A 27231-nucleotide genomic window follows, 5' to 3' on the forward strand; every position below is an offset into this window, starting at 1 on the left:
CTGCCAGCCATCCCAGCAGTGTGCTGGCATGGCCTTATCCACATGGCTTCCAAAAAAGTCCCCAGCATGACTTTTCCCGATGCCTGGCCCTTCTGTCAGCCCTGCCATGCCCTGCCCTGTACTGTGGGTTACATGGGCCCCGCTAGGCAAGGAAGGGCCAGACCTTTTACACGGTATCTACTACCCAAGAGCCTTGCCAAGAAGAACCAGGGGCTGGGAGCCTGGGCAAACAGCCTACTGGCCGGGACCGGCCTCATGAATATGTGACTTGAAGGCCCACACTTGAGAGGACCCTAAGGTCGGTTTAAAGTTCTGCTGTTACCATCTTGAAATTCCTAATAGTTTTGGACAAGGGCTTGGCAAATCGTGTTGCCCACCCTGCCACCAGCGGAGGCCTTCTGTGGGTGAGCCTGGCAGGGCCCTGCCCACTCCCTGCCTTCCTGCCGTCCTGCATGCCCCTCGGCCGCCCTCTGCCACTGCCAGCTCGGCCTCCTGCCCTGGGCTGGCCCGGCTGCTGAGATGTGGGCGGCTGTGGTTTCCCGGTGCCCACAGCGCGGCCGCAGTGTTTGAAGATGCACTTCAGTGGTGTCCTCAGACTGTGTTCCTTCTGTCGCCCAGCCTGCGGTCACCCTTGCCAGCCGCCCGCCCCCCACCCCCCAATGATTGTTTGCCTGCTGCCGCCCAGGCCATAAAGAAGCTGGGAAGGGGGGCCCTCAGTTGGTAGCACTCTGTTTCTGGTTCAGAGCCGGACAGCGGCAGCTCAGCCCCAGCCCCACCCCAACGGACACCAGCCGCAAACTCTCTCGACCTCGGTTGCCTTAGCTGGAAAGTGGGGATTAAGAAGTTTTCCCAGTAGCACTGTTGGGAGGATCCCCGGTGACACATAGGGAGCATGGGTAGGAAGCCTGGCACAGAGTGGGTGCGAGGAGAGCATTTAATTTCAGCTGCTTATTAGCTCAACACTGACTGAGTGCCTATTAAAAGCTGAGCCAGCCAAGGACAGGCCCTACTGCAGGAGCTCCCAGTCTAAGTGGGGTGGGTTGGGGAGCTGTAGGCAGAGATGTAGACTGAATGTTGAGGTGTGAGCTGGAACGGTGGGGAAACCCAGGCCCAGGGAGAGGATGTGGCTTGCCTAGGCCAGGACTCAAGAGTCTTGTCCCTCTGGCTGCCAGACACCCCTCGCTGACGGGCTGGGCCATGTCTCTGGTTGCTCAGAGGGACATCAGTCCTGCTCCTCTGCAGCTGGGTGCCATATGAATGAGGCTGTGTTCTGGGGTCCGTCTTCAGGGCACGAGCTGAGGTCTTCAGGGTGGGTTGTAGACATCATCTATGCCTCTGCCCCCCCTTCCGACTGCTATTTACTGAGAACCTCCTGTGTATCCAGCACCTGCAGAGTCTCAGTGGCCGTTCATCGGACATACCACGGCAGTCCCCGGGGGATGATCCCAAGCCAACAGCCTGCCTTTTGCCTCCTTGGAGCAGTGATGGAGAAGCCAAGGCCACTCCATGTTCCACCCCGTGGTCCTGGGCACCACCTAGTGAGTCTGAGGCTCCTCCATAGCAAAGTGACAGCTGGCTGCATGTCCTCTGCTCACCACCCCTTCCAATCCTCAGACCCATCTCTTAAGATCACTCGGCTTCCCGGGGCCCAGCATGCCCCGATAGGATTTGCTGAGGACAGACATGCCATGGGGATGGCTAACTGAAAGCCAAGAGCTGAAATGAGGGCCCAGTGGTAAGGGGACGACCTGGAGGCCACGAATAGGAGTCCCGGACAATACACTGGCACAGCTGGCCTCATCTTTAGAAGCTCACTCTGCTGGGACATGGAGAGGGGCTGCGGGAGCAGTGGCAGACAAGCAGAAGCCACAATAGTCCAGCCCCCTGCCTGTGGGAGCTTGAACTCCCTGGATGGGTGGGGAAGCCCTCCAAAGAGATTTGGAGCTCCAGCCTTTGCCCTCCTGCCAGCTGCACCCCCATGGCCCAGGAGCATCCGTCCTTCCCTTGGCAGGTTCCTGGTCCAGCCTGTGGTCCCCAGGGTGTGGAATTGTTCAGCCTGGGAATCAGGCAGAGTCCCAGGTCTGCCCCAGGCTGCAGAATAGATGATTTTTTTTTTTTTTTTTACTAGCTGTCCCTTGTTAACTCATAATTGCAATCATGTAACATTTAATAGAGACACAAAGTGATCCCCATCGCTGCCCCACAATCATTCATTAGCTAACAAGATGGAGTGGCTCATAAAAAGGGCCGTTAAAAAAATTCTGGAGAAATGGAAAGCAGGAGGTGATGCAAGCCTTAGTTAACAAAGGCCGAGGGCCGGGAGGCGTGAGCGGGTGTGAGCAGAATAACCCAGCCCTGATAAGCCACAAAGCAGAGCCGGCTGCTCCCTCCTCCCTCTGCCGCCTGAGTCACAGAAGCCGGGATGTGTTCAAAATCGAGCAATGTAATTAGCAGGTTGCATCATGCCCCTCGATTATAAATTACAACGGATGCAAAGACGGAGGATGGAGGAGCAGGGATTACAGGGGTAACCCAATCCTGGTGCCCAGGAGGGGGGGCGGTGGGGGACCAGGAGCTACCCCCCAGCTGCTCAGGGACCCCAGTAGCTTCTGCCTACCCTGTCACGGGGCAGCGCCAAGGCCCGCTCAATGCCTGCTTTGTGTAGCCTAGGATAATGATTTACAAACTTGGGGAATCAGGAGGTGCGAAAAGAAGACGACCCTCTTAACCCAGCCATTGTCTCCCCCCTGCTGGAATGCCCAGCACGCCGCCCGCCCGTGCACCTGTGCACACGGATGCTATTTGAGGATGGTCCAGGTGAGGAGCCCTCAGAGGGGCCGGGTCGATAAGATCTAAAGGGGCTGAGCAGGGGGCTTGGGACACCGTCAGGGATGACTGAGACAGCAAACAGAGAGGGGTGGCAACGATCCCCTGAGGCTTCCCTCTGCGGATGAGTAGAAGGGGGGCGGGGATGGAACTCAGGGCTGGTGACAGAGCCAGCTCTGTTTTAGGGGTCAGGGACCTGGAGCAATCCCAGGCTTTCCGCCAGCAGGCTGTGGGAGCCTGGACAAGCCACTTCTCCTCTCTGAGCCTGTTTTCTCCCACTACAAACCATCAGCCGGCCAGGTGACCACCCATCTTGGTGCCTCAGTTTCCCCACCAGGCCTTGCCTGTCCGTGTGACCCGAAACAAGCTAACCTCCGTGTCAATGGGGACTCAGTGTCCCCATTTACAAAAGAGCGGTAACCCAGACGATCTTTCAAGTCCAGCTTGGACCTTTTCCGATTCTAAGATGAAATTTTCCCAGTCAACCCACACCTTGGAGACCAGGGAGATGGGACTGGCAGCTCTGCAATCTGGCCATCTGTGTGAATCAGAGCCCAGTGAGGCAGAGGGAAGTCAGAGCACAGGCTTGGGCAAAGCAAGGTCCCGGTGGCACGGTTGTCCCGGAGCCTGTGGAGGCACACCCTTTACTTCCTCCTGGTGGCAAAGATTTGGCCTTTCGATCTGGCCTCTGCAAACAGCCCTCACTTCACAATATTTTCTTAGCAGCCCTGTTCTTGGGCATAGGAAATAATCCCATTAACTGTATTATCTCTGCAGAGGAAGGACAAGGGTATATAGATCAGCCCTTGAGTTCAGTGAACTCACTCTCTCTCAAAAGGAAAACCAGAGTTGGGGCAACTACTTTATAGGAAACTTTCTTTGAACAAGGCCTGGCCCCAGGAGAGTTTTCTTCCCAGTGTGGAAGAGAGATCACCACTACCTCCTAAACTGCGGCCCTCAGCCATTCTGGGCCTCCATATCTTCTCTCTGAGCCTCAGTTTCCTCAAGTCTGAACTGACACAGAGGAATAGGGACTCTCGACAGGTAAGTGGAGGCTGGGATGGACTCCCAGGGAGCACTGCCTTTCTGCAGACCCCGGTACCGCTCTCTTGGACTGTTGCCCAAGGACTCTGGTCTCAGCCCCCGACTCCCTTTGCCACTGTGCGGCCACAGGACCTTGCTAAGACTAGTGACCCTAGCACACTGGCTCTGCTTAACACCCACCAAAGTCACCCCTCCCCAGATCCCAGGCCTGGACCCTCCCCTCCTCTCCTGCTACTTCCTTTGCATGACCTGTTCCCACTGCCCAGGTTACCGTTCCCCTGGTTCAACTGAACACTTTAGTTTTATTTATTTATTTATTTATTTATTTATTTATTTATTTATTTATTTATATTTTATTTATTTATTTATGAGAGACACAGAGAGAGAGGCAGAGACAAGGCAGAGGGAGAAGCAGGCTCCCCGTGGTGAGCCTGATGAGGGACTCGATTCCAGGACCTCAGGATCACGACCAGGAGCCTAAGGCAGACGCTCAACCGCTGAGCCACTCAGGTCCCTCAACTGAGCACTTTGTCTTTTTTAAAAAATAATTTAATAATAATTATTATTTTTTAAAGATTTTATTTATTTATTCATGATAGACACACAGAGAGAGAGGGGCAGAGACACAGGCAGAGGGAGAAGCAAGCTCCATGCAGGGAGCCCGACGTGGGACTCAATCCCGGGTCTCCAGGATCACGCCCTGGGCCGAAGGCAGGCACTAAACCGCTGAGCCACCCAGGGATCCCCTCAACTGAGCACTTTAGATTCAGTTTTTAGGAAATCTGTGTCACCCCTTCCCAGAAACCCTCCACAACACGCCCCTTCTGTGCTTCCCCACCTGAACAAAGCTCTATCTTCACGAGTGCTGGTTGTATTGAAAAGCAGCCTCTGTGCTGTATCCTCACTAGGCCATGAGCTCCCATGGGGAGGAAGTGGATGCTCCACACTCAGGACCCTTCCAGCATACAATTGGTGCTCAGAAGTGTCCTTGTTGAGCTGCTGGCTTTTCCCACAGTGGGGAAGAAGCAGACGTAGCCTGAGACCCAGGCCTGGGGGGTGAAGTCTGAGACCCTTGCTCATTTGTTCATCATTCATTCATTTATTCATTTGTGTAATCTGAATACATGTTATGAGCCAGGAATGGGGGAAGTACCAGACCAGTCTTCAGTCCCTGAAGGCACCTCCAGGCTCCGCATAAGCCCCTGAACCCAGGGAGAAAAATGTTCTTGAAGCTGTCCCCCAGTGTAGGCAGACCCAGGGTGGGCAGACCCCCAGGGTAGACAGCAGCAGTGGGAGGTCACCCTGTCAGCTTAGCCCGGCAGGGCCTGTACCTTATCAGCAGGATCTCCTGGCTCCCTGAGTCAACAGAAGCTGGGTGTGAGGAGGTGGTGACAGAGAGGGGGCCATCTGGAGGCCTCTTCCCACCTGTCAGGAGCTCCCAGCACGTCCTCCTGTTGGTGAGGCAACCGTCCTTGTGTCTGCACCGCCAAGGCAGGTGACAACTCTGCTCCCATGTCAGGGTGACATTAGATCCCTAAGTCGTGACCTCACTCAGGCATCTGTCCTTGGGTTCCTGTCTGCTTCTGAGCTGAGAGCCAAAATATCAGCGGAGACATAGCACCCGGAAACCCTTCCCAGAAATGCCAAACACAGAACAAGTACAGCATCCCCATCTGATCAGATAGGAAACTAGGACGCAGACACATCGACACACTTACCTGAGGTCACACAGATCACATGAGCCTACTTCAGCCTGTTAAGTGCATCCTTTCCCTCTTTTTCCACCCTTGGGCGCCTGAGCCATGCCTCATATTTGGTCTTTACCATGTCCAGTGTTGGTGCAAATGTGAATGAGAATAATACCTTCATCTATCAGACACCTATGATGTACCCAGCACAGTTTCAAGTATTTTATTTTCATACATTCAATCAATCATATTTATTGAGTGCCAGGCACTATTTTCTAGATGCTGTTCTGGATGCTATGGCATTAGATGAGGCAAACTGAGTCCTTGTCCTGAGGAAGCTCACCATATTGTGGGAGAAACAGAATAAGCCAAGAAGTAAAAAACAAAACATAATCTAGGTGGTAAAAAATAAATCCGGAGAAGGGCTGATCAGCAGGGGTCTTTGATCTGGTGACATTTGAGCAAGCCCAGAAGATGCTGAGAGAGGGAATTTGGGACTACCTGGGCAACAAAAGTGCTGGGCAGAGGGGACAATAAGTACAAAGGCCCTGGGGCAGGAACAGGCATGGTGTATTCAAGGAATAGCTAGGAGGCTGCTGTAGTTGGAGCAGAGTGAGGGAAATGGAGAGTGAAGGAGGTGAGATATTGTGTCAGTTGTGTGTTAATTCAATTTATTATCACGACAATGCTGAGCACGGGTTATTATTGTTATTCCCTTTAGCTGATGAGGTTCAGAGAAGGAAAGTAATATCCCCAAAGTCACAAAGCAGGCATTAGGTGTGTCCTGATGATTTATGAGCATCCTTCATGGCGCAGAGTACTGGTTCCCAGTCGAGAGGCTGAAGGAGAATCACCCAGGGAGCTCAGAAAGAATCCAGATCACCAGGTTCCTTTTTTTAAAATTTTAAATTTATTCATGAGAGACACACAGAGAGAGGCAGAGACATAGACAGAGGGAGAAACAGGCTCCCTGCAGGGGATCCTCATGCAGGACTCCATCCTGCATGAGGACCCCGGGAACACAACCTAAGCCAAAGGCAGACACTGAACGACTGATTCACTCAGGCGTCCCCGGATCACCAGGTTCCTAGTTTCAACAAGCTGCCCAGGTGGTTCTTCATGAACCTAGCTTTGGTGAGCCGTTGGGCAATGGCTGTGGGCAGGCTGGAGCAGAAGAGTAAGCCGCGGGCCTGGAGCCTGACTTTAGCGTGTCTCTAATCTGAGTGGCTACAGCCTCTCTGAACCTCAGTCTCTTTATCTGTGAAATGAGAGGGCTGAACGCCATCAGCGAATTCCTCACACTTTTTACCTGTAGAATTCTCCACGTTGTCCGGTCTTAGGTGGAGCCCAAGATACAAAACAGATCAGAGGAGCTTTATTGGGGGTGGGGTTCAGGCCATCCCCTTCACCTCACCCCCGGCAGCCTCTAAAGCACAATTTACCCGATTTCCTGAGCTCCAGTCTCTGGAGAGCATAGGCATGTGGTCAGGTGCTTCAAGTTCCAGATATCCATGCTGGATCCTCTTCCCAAAGCAGTGTCCCCTGGAATGGGCCAAAATCCCTGGTGTGGGTTCCCAACCCCGGAGCCGAGCAGATAACAGGGCGGGGGGGGGGGGGGGTGGTGGAGAGGGACGTGGGGCTGGACACACAGCCTCTTTCAGCTTGCCAAGTTCCCCTGCCTGCTTGCCATCCTTGCTGGGGATGGGGAAGTGGCATGTCCTAAATGTCTGGGGTGACATTGGACTGGTTGCTGGGGACAGGACAGCAGGTGGCAGCCATCCATTTGATGGGGGCAGGAATTTGCTTCTACGTAAGCTGGGCTTCTGGTATCTTCGATTTTTCTCTCCCTCCTTGTCTTGGGCTAGTAAGAGTGCCTCCATCCGAGCAGAGAGAGCAAGAGATGTGTGCAGAATCAAGCAGCTTACAGAGGCCGTGAGACCAATCCTCAGACCTCAAACCAAGAACTTTCATCTGCTAGAGCTGGAGTCCTCTTGTACAGGGGAAGACATGCCCTGCAGAAGACAGGCAGACAAACAGACAGATCCCTGACCTGACAGCCCGAACCCTAGAGGAGGACAACTTCAGGCTGAAGTCCTTCTCTTCATTCCTTCAAAATCCAGCACAGTCCCCTGCACCCAGCAGGTGCCAAATAATAATTTGTGATCTGCTGGCTTTAGAGTTAGAAGTGAAATAAATGAGTTTCCTGCCTGAGATGCCTTGGGCTCTCCTTAGAGTTTTAGCCTCTTCATCTGTAGGATGGGATAATAAATACTATTACCTCCCTGGCCTGGTTGAGAAATAGGAAGAGGGCGTTGCAAATAGAGAAAATTCATGCAGGCATCTGCTACGTGCTATGCTTTGCCTCCAGTCCTTACAATTACACTGCATGATAGAAATGACTCTCCCCATTTTATGGAGAAGCATCCTGAAGGTGAGAGACCCAAACCTAGATCTCTCACTGAAACTCATGTTCTTTCTGCTGCATCTGGCTGCCTCCTTATTATTGCCCCTGCACTGGGTGTGTGGTTTTACTTTGTTTTGATTTAATTTGAAGTCCCCAAGTGAGACAGAGCAAGACTGAAATGGAGTTTGCTGAGCCCCTCCCTTCGAGTTGTAATCAGCCAAGGGCCCTGGGAGGACAGGCCTGGGTTTGTAACTCTGGGTGCAGAGACCCCTCTCTCTGGCCAGCATGTGGAAAGGACACGGATTCCTCAGCATTTCCTCTATGTGTGTGGGGTGGGGAGAAGAGATAGTCCCTGGGGTCCCCTTTCCCCCAGGCTAGATGCTGGCTGCTTTGGAAGGCCTTGTCAGGATCTGCTTTGAGGGCCTGGCTGTCAGCTTGAGAGTCTTAAAATTTCTGCCCTTCCCGACACAGCCATAGGGGTGCTCTGGCCACCCACATGGGGCTGTGGCCTTGGACAGACAGAAGTCCGGGAGTCGAGAGGCTGGGCTTGATGGGAGGACAACTGGCTCCTGTGGGGAGACCTTCCTGAGCCCCCCAGGCTGAGTCTCCTCAGGCCTGGCAAGGGAAGTGGCCCAAGGGTAGGCCCAAGCCTTAGGTCCCCTGACGTCTGCAGCTGCTCCTAGGACCACCCCATGAGACAGAGGCTACTGAGCCCCCGAGAGCCCCGTGGGGCTAAGGGGGGTAGTATTTTCTCAGCAGGATTTATGTGTATGTGCGTGTGTGTGCGTGTGTGTGAGTGAGTGTTTAACAAGGAGTGGGGCCTGCTTGACTTCTGAGCCTGGAATTTATACAGCCGCTCGATGGCGGCTGCAGTTTATCTTGACTAAAAGAATAATAAACTCGGTTGACAGGATGATGTATTCAAAGCATCTTCCCGGCCCAGCACAGAGCCCCCTGGCCCACCGTTAGGATGTCTGGCGTGGTGGGGACCGTGTTATCGAGTGTTTAGCCCCCATGGATTGTCAACAACGCATTGTTTGTAGGTTTGGGGCAAGGCGGAGATGGGCCGGGCTGGGGTGGGAATGGGGGTGTCTGGCCACACAGGCGGGTGAAAGGCTGGCCGCCCAGATGGGGTCAAAGAGGCGTCTGCCTTTGATGGAAGCTCAGAGGCCCAACCCCTCCTCCCTGCCCCGATGTTCCCTTTCCTGCCTCACAGGGAGTCTTGCTCACTGACCTCCACACAGGTCCCAGCCCAGCTCTAGATGTAAAGGGACACACTCAGGCCACACTCTGTACTCCAGGTGTTGGGAAAACCTCCTCCACCCTCCACTTCCCGTTATTTCCTTAAGAAAAAAAAAAAAATCAGCAGTAAACCTCAGCTTCAAAAAACACCCTGGAAAGGGTGAGGAGGGAAAGCCAATGATCTGGGCTCACTCATGAGAGAGATCTCAGTCCAGTCGCCTGGCCCTCCGCCTGTCAACCTTGGGCTAGTCCCGTGACCTCTCAGAACCTTCTTCCCTCCCTGCATGACAGGAGAATCATGATGCTTGTCCCACCTCTTTTACAAACCACAGTAGCCCCCGTCATCCACAGGGGATATGTTCCAAGACCCCCAGTGGCTGTCTGAAACCGTGGAGAGTACCAAACCCTATATATATACACATACACACCATATCTTTTCCTACGCATGCATACCTGTGACAAAGTATTAAGTTATAAATTAGGCACGGTAAGAGGTCAACAACAATAACTAATAATAAAATAGGACAATTATAACAACATGCTAGAATAAAAGTTATGTAAATGTGGTCTCTCTCTCTCTCAAAATATCTTACTGAGTTATACTCACCTTCTTCCTGTGTCGTGGTTAAGATGAGAAAGGCCCACATGATGAGATGAGGCGAGGGCAATGACACAGGCTTCGTGACGAGGAGCGAGGCTGCTTTCGACATTCTGACGGTGCCAGTAGGAGGATCATCTGCTTCCAGATCGAGGTTGACCGCGAGTAACTGAAACCGTTGAAGACGAAACCACGGATGAGGGGGGCCTGCTGTATGCTGTTGCCCTGTATTGAGGGCTCATGATGGGGATGAAATGAGATAAAGAATTAGGCAAACACTTTGATAGCTTGGTAGAAGGTAAATTCAAATTGCTTTTTCCTCAAGTCCTCCTAAACTTCAGGCAGGAAAGCCATGGCTTTTGTCTCTGACCATGTACTTCTCCCTCCACCTGCCTTATGGGAAGTCCCTTCTTGTACCTAACCTCAAGCTTGCTTCAGTTTTAGCTGTTGCTTTGGAATGCTTCACACAGAGGTTCCAGTTCCGCTTCTCTGGTAGGGTGCCTACAAGAGTGCCTCTTTTCTGGTTTAATGGTCCCTTCCCCGCTCCTGGTGGTTTTCTACCCGAACCAGCTCCTGGACTCCCCTTCATACAGAAGTGAGTCCTTTACTCCTGCTTCTCGAAAGCAGTGTGTGTGTGGGGGGAATTGGAGGGGGTTATCCTGGGCAGACAGAAGCCCCACAGGGGGCTACAGAGGCAGTGGCAGGCACAGGGAGTGAAGGAAGAGCCACAGATGGAATACTTAATTCAGCAAGCAGTTGGCTCCATTTCAGGAGTCAATTTGGAGCCTCGGGTAAGCCTCTTAACAGCTGATATCATCCCCACTTTACAGATGTGAACACTGAGGCTGGAGAAGATTCAGTCTCTTGCCTTTGGCAGATGGCAGAGGGCAGACAGACTCAAGCCCAGAAGGTCTAGCTGGCTTCCAAGCTGCCTTGACCTGGCAACCTCAAAGAAGGAAAGAGAAAGCCACCCAGAGGCTGTGGGGCTCTAGGCTAAACAGCTAGATGGGTAACGAGGTGATGGTGGGGGCACAGGAAGAGCCATGGGGGATCAAGGGAGTGGGAGTGGGAGCAAAGGACTGTAGACTGGCATAGGCCCTGGGGAGAAGACAGAGAGGAGCTCGGATCTGAGTGCAGGACACACGTGTGTGCTCACCCACCTTGGCTGGGGCTGGTGACAGTGGCAGCCAGCAACAGTATGTTCAGATGCCTGGCAGCACTCAGTCATTTATCCACTCGCTTATTCATTTCCTTGCTCATCCCTGTACTTCATTCTTTATGTGCCCAGGAGTCCAGACCCTCAGGATCGAACAGGAAAGAGACCTGTCAGCAGGTCAGGACCCTCAGAGGTCCCCAGTCACCCATCTATCCATCCCACATGTAGTGAGTACCTATTGGGTACTACAGACAAGTGAGCCTGTCCTCACCCTCCAGGCACTCGAGGCCTGGCAAGGGGGAGAGGAAAACAGGCAGACCCTTAGAAATCATGGGGTTGTGTATTCATCGATTCAGTCAACATTTGAGAGCCCTCCACGGAAGAAGCCAGGACCAGAATGATGACCAGGACACACTCCTGCCCATAGTGAGCTCAGGCTGCTTGAGGACATGAGGAAGGAACACAAATGTTTCAGCTCCAATACACGTGCAGCTGTGAGAGATCCTAAGGGAGCACAATGGTCCCCAGAGGGAAGTGACCATGCATTTGAATTTGTGTTTGTGCATTCATTTATTCCACCCTTCATTCATTATTGAGCATCTTTTGTGTGCTGGGCATCGCTGGAAACAACAGGAGGGCCCATGGAGGAGGTCATCTTTCCTGGGCAGACCACTGTCTTGGCAACCTCATGGTGGAGGGGGCAGGGACAGGCCAAACTTGGCGTGGAGACTGCAGTCACAGGAGATGGGCAGCCACGGACCCCTCCCAGCCATTCCGAGGCGGGAGCTGGAGGGCATTGAGCAGTGCAGCCTGGAGGAAGTACAAGGGGGCTGGGCCCTATGGCAGGCTCTGTCTGGGCCATCCTGTGCTCTCCACAGCCCTGAGTGACCTGGGGTCAGATCACATGATCCGAGCAGATGGAGGGGATGGAGACGCAGTTGGGAGCAGGAAGACCCAAGCTCTGTGCGAGGATATATTTGGGGATCCCTGGGTTTTGTTCACTGGAACAGACTCCCGATGTCAAGAGTTTCTGGAGCTCTGATTTGCACACATCCTCTCCACTTCCCCATCCTCTGGGGTCAATTTGCATGCCTATTTGCATATGTTTGCATAAAGCATGCTCCTATCCATATTCATTTCAGGCATTTTGATTTATGTCATTTCTCCCCTCCCCATAGCCGGCTGTCCCCATGCCTTTTGCTCCCCCTTCTGGAAGGGAAGACAGGGCAGGGGCCATGCCCAGCTGCATGCAATCTCTGTGGCATTACCTGGCATTTCCTCAGAGCTAAGTGCTTGCCTGACTGTACTGTGCTCTGTCTGCAACTGCTCTGAGCTCAGAGGTCCCTGGGGACTCGTAAGCTGAGCCTGTCCTTGGTGCTCTTGCTGGGCCTTGGGGAGCACCAGGCCAGAATGAGAACCATCTGTGGACTGTTCGCTGGAGAGCAACTAATGGAGTGATGAGTGAGTGTCGCCTGGAAGTCTGGGGGCCTTCCCATGTGGGTCGCCTTGGCTGTGCACAATCAGGGGCCAGATCTGGGCTTGGGACCCCTTCCAGGGCCCCACTGCGGCCACTGGACCTGAAGAACACAGCCCACGGCGTCCATGCCCATACACGGAGCAGAGTGGAAGTCTGACTGCAGTTCCGGTGCGGGTTGGGTGGTCCTAGGCAAGACTTTCCCTGCCATGAGCCTCAGTTTCCCCTTCTGAACCTAAAAGTTTTCCCAATGTTGGCTTCTGCAAATGCATACAGGCAACCCCAGCTCATCCCCCAAGCCCCAGAGGAGATTCTTCTGTCATGAAAAGGCCACAGCCAACTCCACCACCCTGAGGCTCACATTCTCACTCCCTGGAATAGCCTCCCTCTGGCCTCCAGGTCATATGAGCTTCAGTGGACGTGCCTGCTTGCTGCCAGTCAGCTCACACTCGATATGATGTGACCAAGGGAGGAGCCTAGAAGCTGCTGGGGAATCCAGGACTCACACCCACACTCACCACCCCCCCACACACACACACTCACACACACACACACATTCCATCCCCACCGTCTCCATCTTAATGAGGTCCCACTGTAGATGCTCCCATGTCAGGGAATGGGACTGTTTCCACCTGGGCAGAGACAGGAGGCGCTGGGGGCTGCCCTGGGAAACCTCCTACCCGCCAGCCCTGACCTCCAGCTGAGAGCTCCTGAATGGTGCCCACTCCCCGACTCCCCTACCACACACATCCTGAGCTGTGCAGGGCTCGGCTTGTCACCGACAGGCTCTCCACTAAATGAGGTGGCTTGATTGCCCCTTATCACAGGGGCTTATCTCCTATGGTTTTTCGCCTGCCAGACACCAGAGAGCCACTCAGCAGGCCTCTCCCAACCTCTTGCTTCTCCAGCCCTGACTCTCCCCTGCCTCAAGGGGACACTGGATTCCAGTGACCCTCCCTGTTGGTCAGTCAGGCTGGAGACAGAAAAGGGATAGAGGGAACTGAGGATATTTTTCCCCACTGCCCCTTAACCTTTCACAGCTTCACACATCTCTCACTTACCCCTCTGTGTGATATAGATTTGGGGGGCCATTCTGCCCAATGTCTTGTCATCTTGCATCAAACGTGAAAAACAGGTTAATATTTGTAGTGTGGTTCTTTATTCCCTCAAACCAGGGGTTTCTTAGAGCTCAGGCTGCATCTTCCCCCTAAGACTAGGGATCCCTAAGGATACAGCTGTGTTTCCCCCTGAGATTGTGCATCCCTGAGGTCAGGGCTGTGCCTCCCCATTCAGAAACACTTTGCCCACCATCTAGCCTCACCTGCTCCAGGGTAGTGGTCAGTGGTTGGTCTAGACTGGGCCTCCTGCCACCCAAGAATCATTCCCTAGAGTTCTGTTTGCAGGCTGAGCAAAAGAAGGAGCCAGAGTGGAGGTCACGGGGCTCCTCTGAGGGAAACAGGGCGTCCTCTGTAGGAATCTATAAGTGGTTGCATCTGGAGCAGGGGAATGAACAAGATGACCCTTTTATTGGCTCTGGGTCAATAAAACCTTTTCTAGGTCCTCAGCGTTGAGTACAGGATGGCACTGTGAGGGGGCGTTGCTTTTATTTTGTTCTGTTGATCTGCGGGATAGGTGGTTAATAAAGTCAGAATAAAAAAAAAATGAAAGAAAGAAGGAGGATGAAAGCCAGGGAGTGAAGAAGAGAGAGAAGGAAGGAAAGAAAGAGATAAGGGAGAGAAACCTCCCAACCTTTCCCCTTCTTCGGCCTCCTGTATGGGAATGTATTTGTTTAAACTCCTCTTATCTTCAACACTTGTTTCTCTACTGGCGGAGGGGTCTGTGGAGTGAGGCTGGTTTTTCTCCCAGTGACAACAGAATTGCAGACTCCGTAAATGGCCCGCCGGTGCCTGGGCAGAGGAGGAAGACAGGTTTGAGCTGAAGCCCCCCGCCCCCGCTGCCTCTCCCTGCCCATTCCCCATCCTCACCCAGCCCGGCCCCCTGTAACCCAGGCAGCCTCCCTCCAGCCTCCCTCCAGCTTCCCTCCTCCCTCCAGCCTCCCTCAGGCCTCGCTGGGCTCCTCTCCTTGAGGGCCTCCCCTGCCACCAGCCCAGCCAGAGGCCTCCTGGCCTTCCCTCAGACTTCCCTCTCCACCTCTCTGGGACCCTAGCCGCCAGTGCTGCCTCTTCCAGGAAGTGTCTCTTGATGCCATAGGCTCCCTGATTCATTCATTCCTGTGTTCATCCTTTCAACACACATTCTGAGTCTCTGAGATGTGCCAGGCATGGGAGATAAAGGGCCTGGGGAGCTTAGAGCCCAGTGGAGGAAACCAAATGTCAACAGTCAATTAAAGCTCTCTAGGGTGGGTTTTGGTTTACTCCAGTCTTTAACAATAATATCTAACGTCCACTGAGGGCTCACTCTTGTGCCAAGGGTGATCCTAGTGTTTTACACCGAGAAACTCATTTAATTCTGGAAAGAGCTCTACCAGGTAGGGCAACTTCATAGAGGTCCTGTTTGCTCATGAGAGTCAGACCTGAATGTGAACCCAGGCAGTCGGGGCCAGAGGTTTAGCTCTCAAACCCACAGCTGCTGACCTCACAGCCTGGGGGTGCTTCTCTATACCTCAGATCCATCCCCTGTCCCTCACATGGTGGGAGGGCCCTGTGCACCTGTTCCAGCTCCTTGCCCACTGCTGAGTCAGCCATCTCTGAGGGAAGGGACTTGCGTTTGGCCATGCCGAAGACTTGAGCTCTCTTGAGCCTGACCGACTGCCTGGGGCCCATCTCTCTCTGGGGAGTCTATATCTCCGAGCCAGACTGTCAGCCCCTGGCAGGCATGGCCAATAATCTCCTCAGCACTGAGCCCAGGATGGGCTCAGGGAGGAGCTTGCTTAGTTGGCTGAGGACGGCAGCCCTCAGACTGAAAGGAGGGTGGGTGGGTGATGAGGGTTGACAGCGCCAATGCTGCGGCTGGCCGGCACAGGGGCTCTGCCCATGATGACCATGAGGGAGGTGCCAAGTCCCAAATGGTCTCCTATGCCTCCTCTGAGGAAGTATGTCTCCAGAAGAAAAGATCCTGCTGGCCAGCCTCAAGCCTCAATTTCCTCAAGGTCCAGAGGGGCTGCTGAAAAGCAGCCCTCAGCTCAGGGATTATTTGGGGATTTGGTCCCTGCTGGGAAGCCTCTGGAAGATCAGGTTATGATCTTTGGGGGTTCTAAGCAGGCCCGGCAGTGTGGGATGTCTCAGGTCTGACACACAGGAAGGGAAAGAAAGAAACCAAGCACACAGAAAGACAGGAATGGGGAGCAGAAGGGATGCATTTGCACACTTGGCATGTCTGGAGCACTTGCTGTGCACCTGGCCCCACACTGGCACTGGCTGTACAATAGGAGGATGGAGGCCCCCACCTTAAAGGAGCTCCCAAAGTGGGTTGTAGTTAGGGGTAGCCCATGGGCCCCCAAATCCAAGTGGGGAAGGGAAGGCTGCAGTGGGATGACAGACCCCTGAGTCAGCCCAGCTCATTCTTCACAGAGGCAGGGCCAGATGACCAGGCCTGTGTCCAAGACCCTTGGATCCAGATGCCCCCACCTTCTGGCCCAGGACAGTGGGACCACAGCCCCAGCTCCGTTGTGGGAGTCAGCTCCTGTCTCTGAAGTTAACATGGAGTGGGCGTGGCTCGGGGGTTGTTTGGGTCTGAAGTTAGGGTCTGACCTAGGCCTGCTGGGGCTCCACTCAACAAGACCAGCACTGGCCGGGCGAGTGCTCCTTGGACACCAGTCTTGTTCCTCACTGTGTGGGGGTGGAGGGCACAGGAGGCTCACCACGGAGGCCCTCCCGTAAGCTCATGAGCCCCTGTAGGTCAGGTAGCAAAGGGAGAGCAGAGCGTCTCAGAGCTGATGGCCTCTCCTGTCCTGGAGCCCAGCAGCCTGAAGAGAAAGGGATGGGGCTGGGAGAAGCCAGGAGTGGCCAGGGTGAGGCCTTCTTAGACCAGCCTTCCTGTGACCCCAGCTGCCACTGTCTGTAGCAGGCCATCCCTGAGCCTGGGGGTCCCTTGGGCCTGCAGCCCTGAGCCCGAGAACATGTGCAGGTGGGTGTTTGCATGCTGCACATCTGCCTGCCAATTCACGCATATGTGTGCCTGTGCAGACTTATGAGTGTGGAGGCCCCGGGAACTGGAGGACTTGGCTTCCCCTTCCTTCTAAACCACAAGGCCACGGGCCAGCCTCAAGCCTCGGTTTCCAGGCCCAGAAAGGCTGATGAGAAACAGATTTGCCTGAGACGTCCGTGGGCGTCGGTGGCCAAAATGCAGGAAGAGGGCAAACCCTCAGGCCCACGGGTTCCTACAGGGTTGGCCCTCTCCTGGGATCCAGGGCTCCTCAGATTGGCCGAAGGCCCTCTCGAGGCCTTCTCCATTGTGGATGCAGAGAAGCAATCTCTGAGGCTGGAGCTGCCACGGTGGCCCGAGATGAGGCTGGTGAGCCCCTCTGCCAAGGACGTGCACACCTGCCTTCCCACCATTGCCATGCCTCTGGGGGCCTCCAAAGGCACTGAGTGGTCCTCAGTGGATGAGAGGAGTGGGACTCCCCTGCCTGACCCAGCTTAGAGGGTGAGCTAGGAGAGAGGAAGGAGGCAAAGGGGTTCTTGTAGGTCCGAGTGTCTCCGAGTCAGACCGCAGATCTCTTGCATCAGTGTCAGTTGTGATGTGCGGGTAGGAACCTCATTGAGAACACAGATGCCTGCGATTGTCCCCACCCCTAAGAAATCCTGACTGAGCAGACCTCAGGTGGGTTAGGAAATCTTGCATTTGCCACAAGTGCCCCAGGTGACCCCGAGTGGTGCCAATACAGAAAAGGTAGTATCTGAGACATCAGGTTTTTAGAGACCTGAGTTTGAATTTCCACTCAATGTCTCCCCAGCTTCCCTGGAGTTAATAGCATGACTTCACGGAGATGATGTCACATCACAGGTGCTCACTGCATGGTGGAATCAAGAAGAATAATGGCAGGGCTGACCAAAACCCAGGACCGGCTGTGTGCCAAGCCCTCTCTGCCATTACAGGGCTCATACCCAGGAGGCCAGGCTGGGGTACAGAGTGCAGAGCCTCATCCCCATTGTCCCTTCCCTTGTAATTGGCAGCCAGGAAAGCCCTCTCCCCTGGATAGCCTGTGGGCTCCAGGCAAAGCCCTACGGCTGCCCCTGTTCACCTAAATCAGCTCTCCCGGAGGTCCCTGCTTCCTTGGGAGCTGCAGCTCAGAGCCCCCAAGGAGCCAGACCTGGTTTCCTCCAAGCTAATTGGCTAATCGTCTGCTGCCTTGATAGCAGGAGGTCTGGCCATGACTCCTCTCTGGGCCAGGCCCTCAGTCTGCCCATGTCTGTGGGCAACTTAAGGCAGGCAAGGATTAACATGCAGGCTGGATTTGCTTCCCTAATTCCTTATCGAGGCCCTGTCCTCCGACAAGGCAAGGCAGATGGTTTCTTTTTCAGGCAAAGGACCCTGAGAGGCTTCTGGACCAGAGGAGAAAGGGAGGGCAGCTCTCCCTCATCCTAGCCTGCCAGGCCTCATCAGTCCTTCCCTCCCCAAGGAGGTTTAGAGCCACGGAGCCATCTCTGCTTACTCACCCTGAGCCCCTGTGGGAGTAGGCCCCCCCAAACAACCTTGCTTTTCAGACAGGAAGGCTTAGTGAGGGCTAGTGGTTGACCCAGCCATTCAATGAGGCGGGACCACCTTGAACCGGGCCTCCAAGGCACTGGACTCTGGGGCATTTACACTTCATCTCCTGCCAGTGGAGCAAAGGCAGAGAAAGAGCTCATGGTGGGACTGGGATCCCATTGGCAGAGCAGATGGGGAGCGCAGTCTTAGGAGCTCAAGCCCCACCGGGGAGAGGAGGTGAAGAGATAAAGTAGGAAGGCACTCATTGCTCAGCAAGTTAACTCCAATGAGTAGTGATGGTTTGGGTCACAGAGGGTATCAGACTCCAGCAAGGAGGCCTCTGAGGAAAGACAAGAGAAGTGAAGGTGCCTGGAGAAGCGAAGCCCAGAGAAGAGGAAGAGGAACAGGTGAGGGGGCATTGGTACTGTGCTAAGCCTCTAAAGGACTCACTCCTAATGAGACTTCAATAGGTCTCATTATGTTAACAACCTCATGGGGTTCATTTTATATTTCCAATTTTACTGATGAAAAAACTGAAATCTAGAAAGTCTCTCCAACTTGCCCATGTTCACACAGCTAGCAATGGACAGGGCAGTGAAGAGCTGCCCCTGTACCCAGCCCTGAAGGGGGTCTCAGGTGACTCCCCCAGGGGTTAAGAGGCTTAAGAGGGGCAGAAGTGAGTCTCCCTCCCCATGCTTTTACCCTCCCTCCAGTCTGCTGCTGAATGCAGAAATCAGCTAGGAATCTGAGTCTTGGCTCCCTATCCCCACCAGCCCTTACCCTCCATGGTGCCCATCCCCATACCAGGAGCTGCTCATCTCTCCTCCTCCAGGAAGCCTTCTGACCATCCCACCCCTATTGCCTTGCCAGGTCCCCAGAGTAGGCCCTGTGTTTGCCAAGATGCAAGGTGTTGGGTCCTGGTCTACTTGGGTGGCAGTGCTGCACATAGCATGGGATCCAGACTCACACAGCTCCGGCTTTGAAACCAGGCTTGCATCTTCAGACCATCTGTGCCTCAGTTTCCTCATCTGTAAAAAGAGACTAACAATAGCACCTATTTTGGAGGACAGTATGATTAAAGAGATAATGCAGGTAAGGATTCACCCAGAGAGGGACAAAACGAAGCTTGGAAAGTGTGTGGACTTTTCTCCACTACAAAGCAAGCTGGTGGCATTAGAACCAGAACATTAGAGCTGGCAGATGAAGGATAAGGCCCACAAGAGAGGCCATCCCAGGTGTCTGGACTCGTGGTCCAGTGCTCCTGTCCCTTGGCCATGAAATCACAGAGTCACCACGGCTGTGAGTACTCAGAGTCAGGCCCTGGGAAGACCGGACAAGAACAACTTCCCAGGACAAGCCTCTCGCCTGCCCTTCCAGCCCCCACACTCCCTCAGGGACTGTCTCCACCTGACCCTGGTGGTCTGTCTCGGGTGTGGGGCTATTTGCAACAGGCGCCTATTGTCTGCTGGCCTGAGTGCACCTGTAGTGCCTTGTCCCAGCCCGGTGAGTCAGCTCTTGGCAGGCCACAGAGCAGCCACTCCACACCATCTTAAGCCTGAAAGAGAACCTTTCTCTTCGCTTTTCTCCTCCTTCCTCCCTCTGCTCTCCATGAAGTGGTCATCTCCGCAGGGCAGCAGGGAATAGCATTCTTTGCCAAGATTTCTTCAGTCTCCTTGGCCAGAAGACAGGGTGGGGCCTTGGAAACAAAAAGAAAGCAGCCTATGACTGGCCAAAGCCCCTAAGTTGTTTTAGGGCAATAGATATGCCCCCTAACTCCCTGCTTGCAGTGGGAGCACCAAACTCAGGGCAATTGGAACAACATTCTACTTATCCAGAGGCCATATACTTGATGACCTCTGCCATTCAGACTGAAGTCTGAGCTTGTAAGGCTTCTGAACAGACTAAAGATATGCTTGACAATTGTCCAACTAGAGTCTGACAAACTTTAGAGCTTCACCTTTCGATTCTTCCCCCACCCAAGTCAGAGCCTATCTGCTCTTACCTTACACACTATTCTAATATGCATCGTTATCTAATTTATGTATGAATTAAAATAATAAAATCAGAATGGAGGAAAGGCCACTAAGGACATTCTTCTCAGTGATAGCAAAAGGTGTCAGGTAGCAAACACATAAGCAATCAAAGGTAGACCCAAGAGCTAAAAACAAAAGCAATCTTGAGTTATTCAGAGTAGGTGCAAAATAAATAAATAAATAAAAATAAAAAAAGACATACTCCAATTCCTAGAGGCATCACTATATTTTGACTATAGTAGGGAATATTCTTAACAAGGATCCCAAGGCTTCAGTGGAAAATTGGATTATGGTCAATCTCTGTTTAAGAAAGTTTGAGACTATGTGATACATTTTTTTATAGGGACTTTCAAAGATCATGATTTCATATTTCTTTATATTTTTGACATTTGAAGAATTAAGTAAATAAGATTTAATAATAGCAGCCTAAGTGATTTAGACCCATGTATCACTGAGGACAACTAGAACAGCTGGACAAAATATCTGAAAAATCTGCTTGAAGCACTGAGGAGCTAACAAGATAGGAAGAATTTCTCGGCCATGACTGAGACCCGGAGAAGAAAGAGTGGCATTTATGGCCATTTCCCCTCCTAAGGGTGTTTGCCCATTCGGGAGAGGTCAACTCAGAGTCCAAGAAGCTGAACAATTCTGATGGCCCTGTGGGACGCAGAGGACATGAAGTGGAGTCCCAGGTTTACCAAAGAGTTGGACTTAGTGAGCCCTCTGTCTTTGGGCAGGCAACTCAAAAGGGCTATACCCTAGGAATTAAGGGTGAACCAGAAGTAGCTCAGTTTCCAATCACACAGGGCTAAACATTGAAATAGGTAATTTTGTATTAATAATGCCCCAAGTAGCTGGCAGATACAAATGTAAATCCTTTCTGAAGGAAGATAGTAATCATTCCAGGGTCCAGGTTATTGCTACAAAGAAGTCCATAAATACAATGTCCAACACATAATTGAAAATACCTACACAGACAGAGTCAGATAACATAATTTCAAAACATCAGAACAGCAGACAAGAGAAACAGACCCATAAAGGCTACATGTATTAGAGTCATCAGCAAAGACTTGAAGTAACTGCTTACTATGTTCTAGAAGATTGTTGTGGTTACTACCGCTACATTACAAAGTGTCCCAGAACTTAGTGGTATAAACAATTTTATTGTCTCTTGATTTTGTGGATCAGGAATTCACAAAGGGATCAGCTGGGTAATCCTAACCTGGGGTCTCACACAGTTGCTGTCAGAAGTCAGCTAGGACTGGACATCCAAGGCAGTTTGCTCACATGGCTGGCAGTTGGTACTGAACACTGGCTGGGACCCCGGCTCGTGTTGTTGACCCAAGCACCCATGCATGGCCTCTCTAGCATGGCAGTCTCAGGGTAGTTGGGTGTCTTATATACAGCAGTTAGCTTCCTCCAGAGTGAGAGTCCCAAAAGAGCTGGGCAGAAGACACAGAGTCTTCTCTGACCTAACCTCAGAAGTCATTCAGCATCACTTCCGCAAAATTCTGTTGAGCACAAAGGAGTGACTAGGGTCAGCCCAGATTCAAGGGCAGGAAACACAGACCTCTCTCCACTAACCTCTCAGACAGGAGTGTTAAATATTTGCAGTCAAATTTTAAGACTTCCACAGATGAAAGAGTTAGCTTCTGTTGTTGAGAAAACTCCAATGGATTGATGACCTCTTCCAAACAATGAGCTATTCTAGACTTTACCCAAATGAACTGTGTATCATCTCCCAGGAGGATCTCAAAAGCTTCTCTGGGCCACATCATATGAACATCTTCACAATGCAACACACTGCTAGAGATGGAGCTGGGTGCATCCCATCTCCACATCCGCATTCACAATGACTCGCCTTATCCTCAGCCCTCCCCGAGGCCTCTGTTTTCCCCATGGAGATGGCCAGGAAACTCCTCAGAAAGCCCAAGAAGCTTAAAAACATGCAGTGACAGAATTAGAAATGATCTCAAGTGGTATATATCCATCCTGAAGCTTCCCAAGCCTGGCTGATCCTTAAGACACCTACTAAGATGGAAGAGTCTCAGGCTGGGAGAAGATATTTGCAACTTCAGAACTTGCCTGGGATTAAAACTAAAATAGGGAATAAGTAAAAAACAAAACAAAACAAAACAAAACAACAACAACAACAACAAAAAAAACACCAGGAAATCCAATAGAAAAAAATAAGCAAAAAAAAAAAAAAATTTGAAGAGTCATGCCACAGAAGAGGAAATGCAAAGGCCAGGTATATGAAGGGATGTGCAAATTCACTAGCCATTGGAGAGACGCATCAAACAACTGTAGCTTTTTACACACTCTACTGAATGGCACAAATTAGAAAAGTGAATTCTATTCTTTGTAGGGAGATGAGACCCTTGTGTCCTTCAGGCAAGAGGATAAATGAAAATAACCATTCTAAAAGCAGCAATCTGGCTGTATTTATTGAAGCGAAATATGCATCACCCTGTATCCCAGAATCCCACAAGTGGATATATGGCTTGGAAAAAATTATTATAGAGGACGAAGAGAAGAAATGCATGGGATCCTCATGACAGCAAAACTTGGGGAGTAGTGGGAAGTTGGAGGCAGCCTAAGTGGCCACCTATGGGGGAGCGGATCAGTCAGATGTCAAGAGGCAGTTAGAAACAAGGCAGACACACAACACAAGAATGCATAACAACAGCAGCATTGAAAGATAAAAGTAAGAAACAGAGGGGAGTGACAGCATAACACCATTTATATAAATGATAAAACATGCAGAAAACAACACAATGCAGCATACGCAGAAGATGCATGTTTCATGACCTCTACCAAGCACATAAAATGAGGGTCTGGAAGCAGGGATTTGGGGATGGTGGAAAATGGGAGTGGAGGGCAGCCCGGGTGGCTCAGCGTTTTAGCGCCTCCTTCAGCCCAGGGCGTGATCCTGGAGACCCAGAATCGAGTCCCACATCAGGCCTCCTGCATGGTGCCTGCTTCTCCCTCTGCCTGTGTCTCTGGCTCTCTTTCTCTCTCTCTCTGTCTGTCTCTATCTCTCATGAATAAATAATAAAATAAAATCTTTAAAAAAAATAAAAAAATAAAGGGGACTTTGACCAGACCAATGATGATAATACACCATGAACGGAGGAGTGTACTTAGTTCAGTTGTCTGCATCAGTGGTAAAAAATCAATCAGTAAAGCAGATTTCTAGACTTCAACTCCAGAGATACAGCTTTCATAGACCTGGGGTGAGCTCCAAATCTAGGACCCGGTGATTTTATTGATGTCTTCCGCAGCATCCTAGTGAGATGTCATCAGTGGCTTCTTGAATACATCCAGTGACGCAGAGCTCATTCCGGTACTAATTATTAGAAAGTACTTTTTATTACATTATATTGTTAAATTACATAATGCATTATATATTCCTCTGATTATTATATTATATTATTATATAATTCAATTCAAATGATTAGAAAGGTCTTCCTGAGGCCAAAATTTGTCTCCCCATACCTTCCAAACCATTGATCCAGGTCCAATACTTTGAAGCAAGTTAAAATAATCAGGCTTCTCTTGGGCACTTGTTATGATGAGCACTGGAGGTTATGTGTAAGTGATGAATCACTAAATTCTACTCTTGAAACCAAATAAATGGACAGGCAAACATAGGGGCTCATGTAAAAAAAAATCAGGTCCCCCGGGCTTCCTCATGGCGACCCTTTAATGACCTTCGATCTCTTTGGCATCTCTTTACCTGTCAAGTTACCCTCCCTCCACCCACCTCTACTTTAGCCAAGTTATCCCCTGAGGTATAATCTAGCCCCCAGGGTTTTTCTTCAAACATGGCACCCTCAGAGAGGCCCCACATTCTGGGTACAGCCTGTTAATTAACCTTGGATTATAGGGGTCTTTTTTTCTTAAAGCAATTTTTAGTGAGCTTATGGTCAGCCAAACTTCCAGGTCTTTTTCCACAAAATTTCTCTATCCATGCCCTCCTACACACACACACACACACACACACACCTATATGGCATTATATAAAAGCACAAAAGATATTCAGTGTAAAACAAGACCCTAGCTGCTTACTTGGTTTCCCATGTATCCTCCGCAGATGATCTGCGTATACAAATATATACACATCTTTTTGATTATGCAAACAGAAGCATGGTCTACACTCCAGTGCACACAGCCATGACCTTGCTTTTTTACTTAACCGGGTGTGTTGGGGAGCCTTTCCTATTAGTAACTTAAAGCTTCTTCCCTCATTCTTCGTATCAGACCTGTGGCCTTCCATTGCACAGACCTACACAAAATATTTAACAGACCCCTCCATCCTGGGGGACACATACACTGTTTCCAGTCCTTTGCAGCATCAAGACCATCCTGCCAGGAGTCCCTTTGCACAGAAACCATTCGCTAGGTGTGCTAGCTTCTCAGTACCCATGTGCCTTTTCCCTCCGGTTTTGTTCCCATCCTAGAGCTGGCCTTTGTCATTTCTGCCTACCGCTTGTTGCTCTCATTGGCTCTGCCTGCCATTCATTCCAGGCGCTGTCGGGGAGGCTGAATCTTCTCTGTGCTGCCGAACCTGTTTCTCTCAGCTGAGGGGTGTCTGCAAGCCGGCGGGGGGGGGGGGGGGTGGTGGGGGGGGGGATGTAGCCACTCAGGCCTCCATTCGGGCCATTGATAAAAATGTTCAGGACAATGGGGCCAAGGAGGAGGGCCCTGGGACAAGCCCTAGAGAATTCCAGTGTCCCGTTCATCAGCTGTTGCCATGGGCTGTGTCTCCGCTGTTGTCATGGGAGCCAGCCTCCCTAGAGTATCACGACAAGCTCTGCCACCCTGTGGGTAGGGGGACCCAGCACCCCTGTCTCCAGCAGCCTTCCAGTACCCTTGTGAGAAAGAGAGCTGGGGCTGTTGACGTGGCATCCCAGGAGAGGTGACTGGAAGGTCACCTGACTTCTGTGATCAGCAGAGCTGGGGTCCTGACCTGCCTGTTTCTAGCAATGTGGCTCCCGGCAAATTACCTAACTTCCAGAAGCCTGTTTCTTTACCTGCCAACCAGCGGTAACAAAACCCACCTCTCGGTGCTGTGACGATGTATGGAATCACTTGCCTCACTCGGGTTTCTACTGCCGTCTGTTCTGTCTTGCCAATCGGTCTGTCCTCCTTATCTATGAACTTGTAGGCCAAATGATCAACTCCCAGGTAACCAGCGGGGATTGGTTTCAAACTCAGAAGTCTGTCATTTCCCAAATAGACCCTTCCTGCTTTTCAGAATCAGCCCAGCCCTGGTGTTCTGCTCCCTTCCTCCACCACCGAACTGAGGCTCTGTGTTCAGGAGTGGGTCTTCCAGCCCCCCCACACGAGACTCCCTCTGGCCCCAGACTTAAACACCACAAGTATGGCCAGTTCCATCCTAACATCCCCTCCCTCTGCTGGGACTGACCGAGACTCACTCTTCCTCTGCTTTCCGTTGGTCCCCCTAACAGGGAGACTTGGATCTATTTCTTGCTCCAACTGAGCTAAAAGAAAGAATGCCATCCTAGCTCTTTATCCCTGAGATCTCAGTCCCTCCTTCCAGGATGGCCTCACTCTCTGCAGGATGAGCCACGCACTGGTATTTGGCCAAGAGCCCATCTTACCAGATTTCGAACATGGATTTTCAAAAATGGTGTTTGTTTTAGTACTATCTCTACCATGATGCCACCTGAGGTGCCCCTCTGGCCTCCCCGCTGGAGCACAGCTAGGACGGTTTGGGAGACACTCCACTCCCCAGCCTTGCATCCATCCCCCTCCCGATGTCCTCCCCAGCATAAAGCCATGGGTTCCTTCCTTTCCTGGAGACCATGGTGTCCAGCCAGGGGCCCACTTCCTTGGCCTTACTGTGGAGCTAGTGTTCACAATGATAAAACCCACTGTCATTTCCAGCTGATGGTCCCATGAGTGAGGACTCCGTTTGCCTCCGCCAAATTGTTTCAATAATCAACTGTTCAAGGCCTATTGTGGGCCAGACCCTGCCCTCAGCACTGGGAGCAGAGAGGAACATGTGCCAGCCCTTCCCTGGAGGAGCCACGAGGAGACCTGGGCACCACCAGCTGCCACACTGGGTTGGGGATCAGGCTGCTGCAGGTGCCAAGGCCATGGGGCCAGTGTGTTCATAGGTTTCCTCTCTGCCAATTTCACAGCCTCCATCAGGAAATGATCCTCCCAACACCGCCCCGGCCCCCCAGCTCTGGCTTCGGAGACCTGCAGAGCCTTTGTCTCATGGGGCAATGAGAGCATGTGTTCCCAAAGGCATCTCTTCTGTTCTCAAACACTTTAAAGGGAGATTGGGGCTGTTAGGCAGAGTCAGGACACAAACCTGCATCCTTAGACCACCCACTCCAGGTTCTGTTTGTTCCATAAGCAACTCCCACCCCACTGTCCTCCCCACCCCTGACCGACTTCTGTCCTGCTATCCTCTGGAAGGGAGGCAGTGAGGAAGACCTAGCTGGGTATCAGGCCCTGCACTGAACAGACTCAGACCCAAGTCCTGCTGCCCCGGGGCTTGTCTCTACGCATGGGAGATTAGAAATGTGCATGAATGACTGTCAGTCAAGGGGAGGAAAGCTGTGTCCAGGTGAGAGGTATGGTTCCTGGACATTCAAGTTCAGAGGAGAGTGGCCACCCAGCGGAGACAGGAGGTGCAATTGTGCGGAACTCCCATTTGCAGAGCACTTTGCTACTTGGCAGCTTTCCTCCACCTTGTCCACTCACCTCCTGGAGTCAAGGAGGCAGCGTCCTGGCTCAGAGACGGCAGCTTTCAGTCTCCTCTGCCAGGAGGAGGCACGGATCTGACAGCCTCAGTGGGAGCCTATACATGTGGGCCCCCCAGATCTGCTCTCTGCCTACAGGAAACCCATTTTCAGCCCAAGTAGGGAGGCTGACCTGGCCTTGTTTTCAGGACCTCTCTCCAGAGGACACAGCTGGCCTAGACATGAAGGGTGAGCAGCAAGTGTCACAGCAGATCAAAGAAGCAGCAGCACGTTCTGGTGGTGGTCCGAGCCCTGCCAGCTAGCTCCACTCCCGGAGCAGAGCCAGGGATGGGAGTGGCCTCTCAGTCCCACCAGCCCCGGGCTCTCCTAGCTCCCAG

General features: G+C 52.1%; 3 long non-coding RNA genes across 5 annotated transcripts; 1 reads left to right on the forward strand and 2 right to left on the reverse strand.

Moving 5' to 3' along the window:
• The first annotated feature begins 2460 nt into the window (after positions 1-2460).
• LOC118350391 (uncharacterized) lies at positions 2461-7771 on the forward strand. The gene is made up of 2 exons (XR_004804083.2): positions 2461-2817; positions 7424-7771. It is a non-coding gene; the product is annotated as an uncharacterized LOC118350391 (long non-coding RNA).
• Positions 4466-10348, reverse strand: LOC118350392 (uncharacterized). 3 transcript variants are annotated; one of them, XR_007401470.1, is made up of 4 exons: positions 9812-10348; positions 7484-7570; positions 7001-7100; positions 4466-6893 (listed from the first exon to the last, which is right to left on the reverse strand). It is a non-coding gene; the product is annotated as an uncharacterized LOC118350392 (long non-coding RNA). The 3 variants fall into 3 exon arrangements; XR_004804084.2 differs by lacking the exon at positions 7484-7570; XR_007401469.1 differs by having other exon boundaries at positions 4466-7100.
• A 3316-nt stretch (positions 10349-13664) lies between these two features.
• On the reverse strand, positions 13665-24712 carry LOC118350393 (uncharacterized). Its single transcript, XR_004804085.2, has 5 exons — positions 24604-24712; positions 23346-23463; positions 19649-19777; positions 19049-19109; positions 13665-14339 (listed from the first exon to the last, which is right to left on the reverse strand). It is a non-coding gene; the product is annotated as an uncharacterized LOC118350393 (long non-coding RNA).
• Between the last annotated feature and the right edge of the window lie 2519 nt (positions 24713-27231).

Source organism: Canis lupus, chromosome 12 (genome assembly GCF_003254725.2).
Source record: "Canis lupus dingo isolate Sandy chromosome 12, ASM325472v2, whole genome shotgun sequence".
In the NCBI taxonomy this organism is placed as follows: Eukaryota; Metazoa; Chordata; class Mammalia; order Carnivora; family Canidae; genus Canis; species Canis lupus.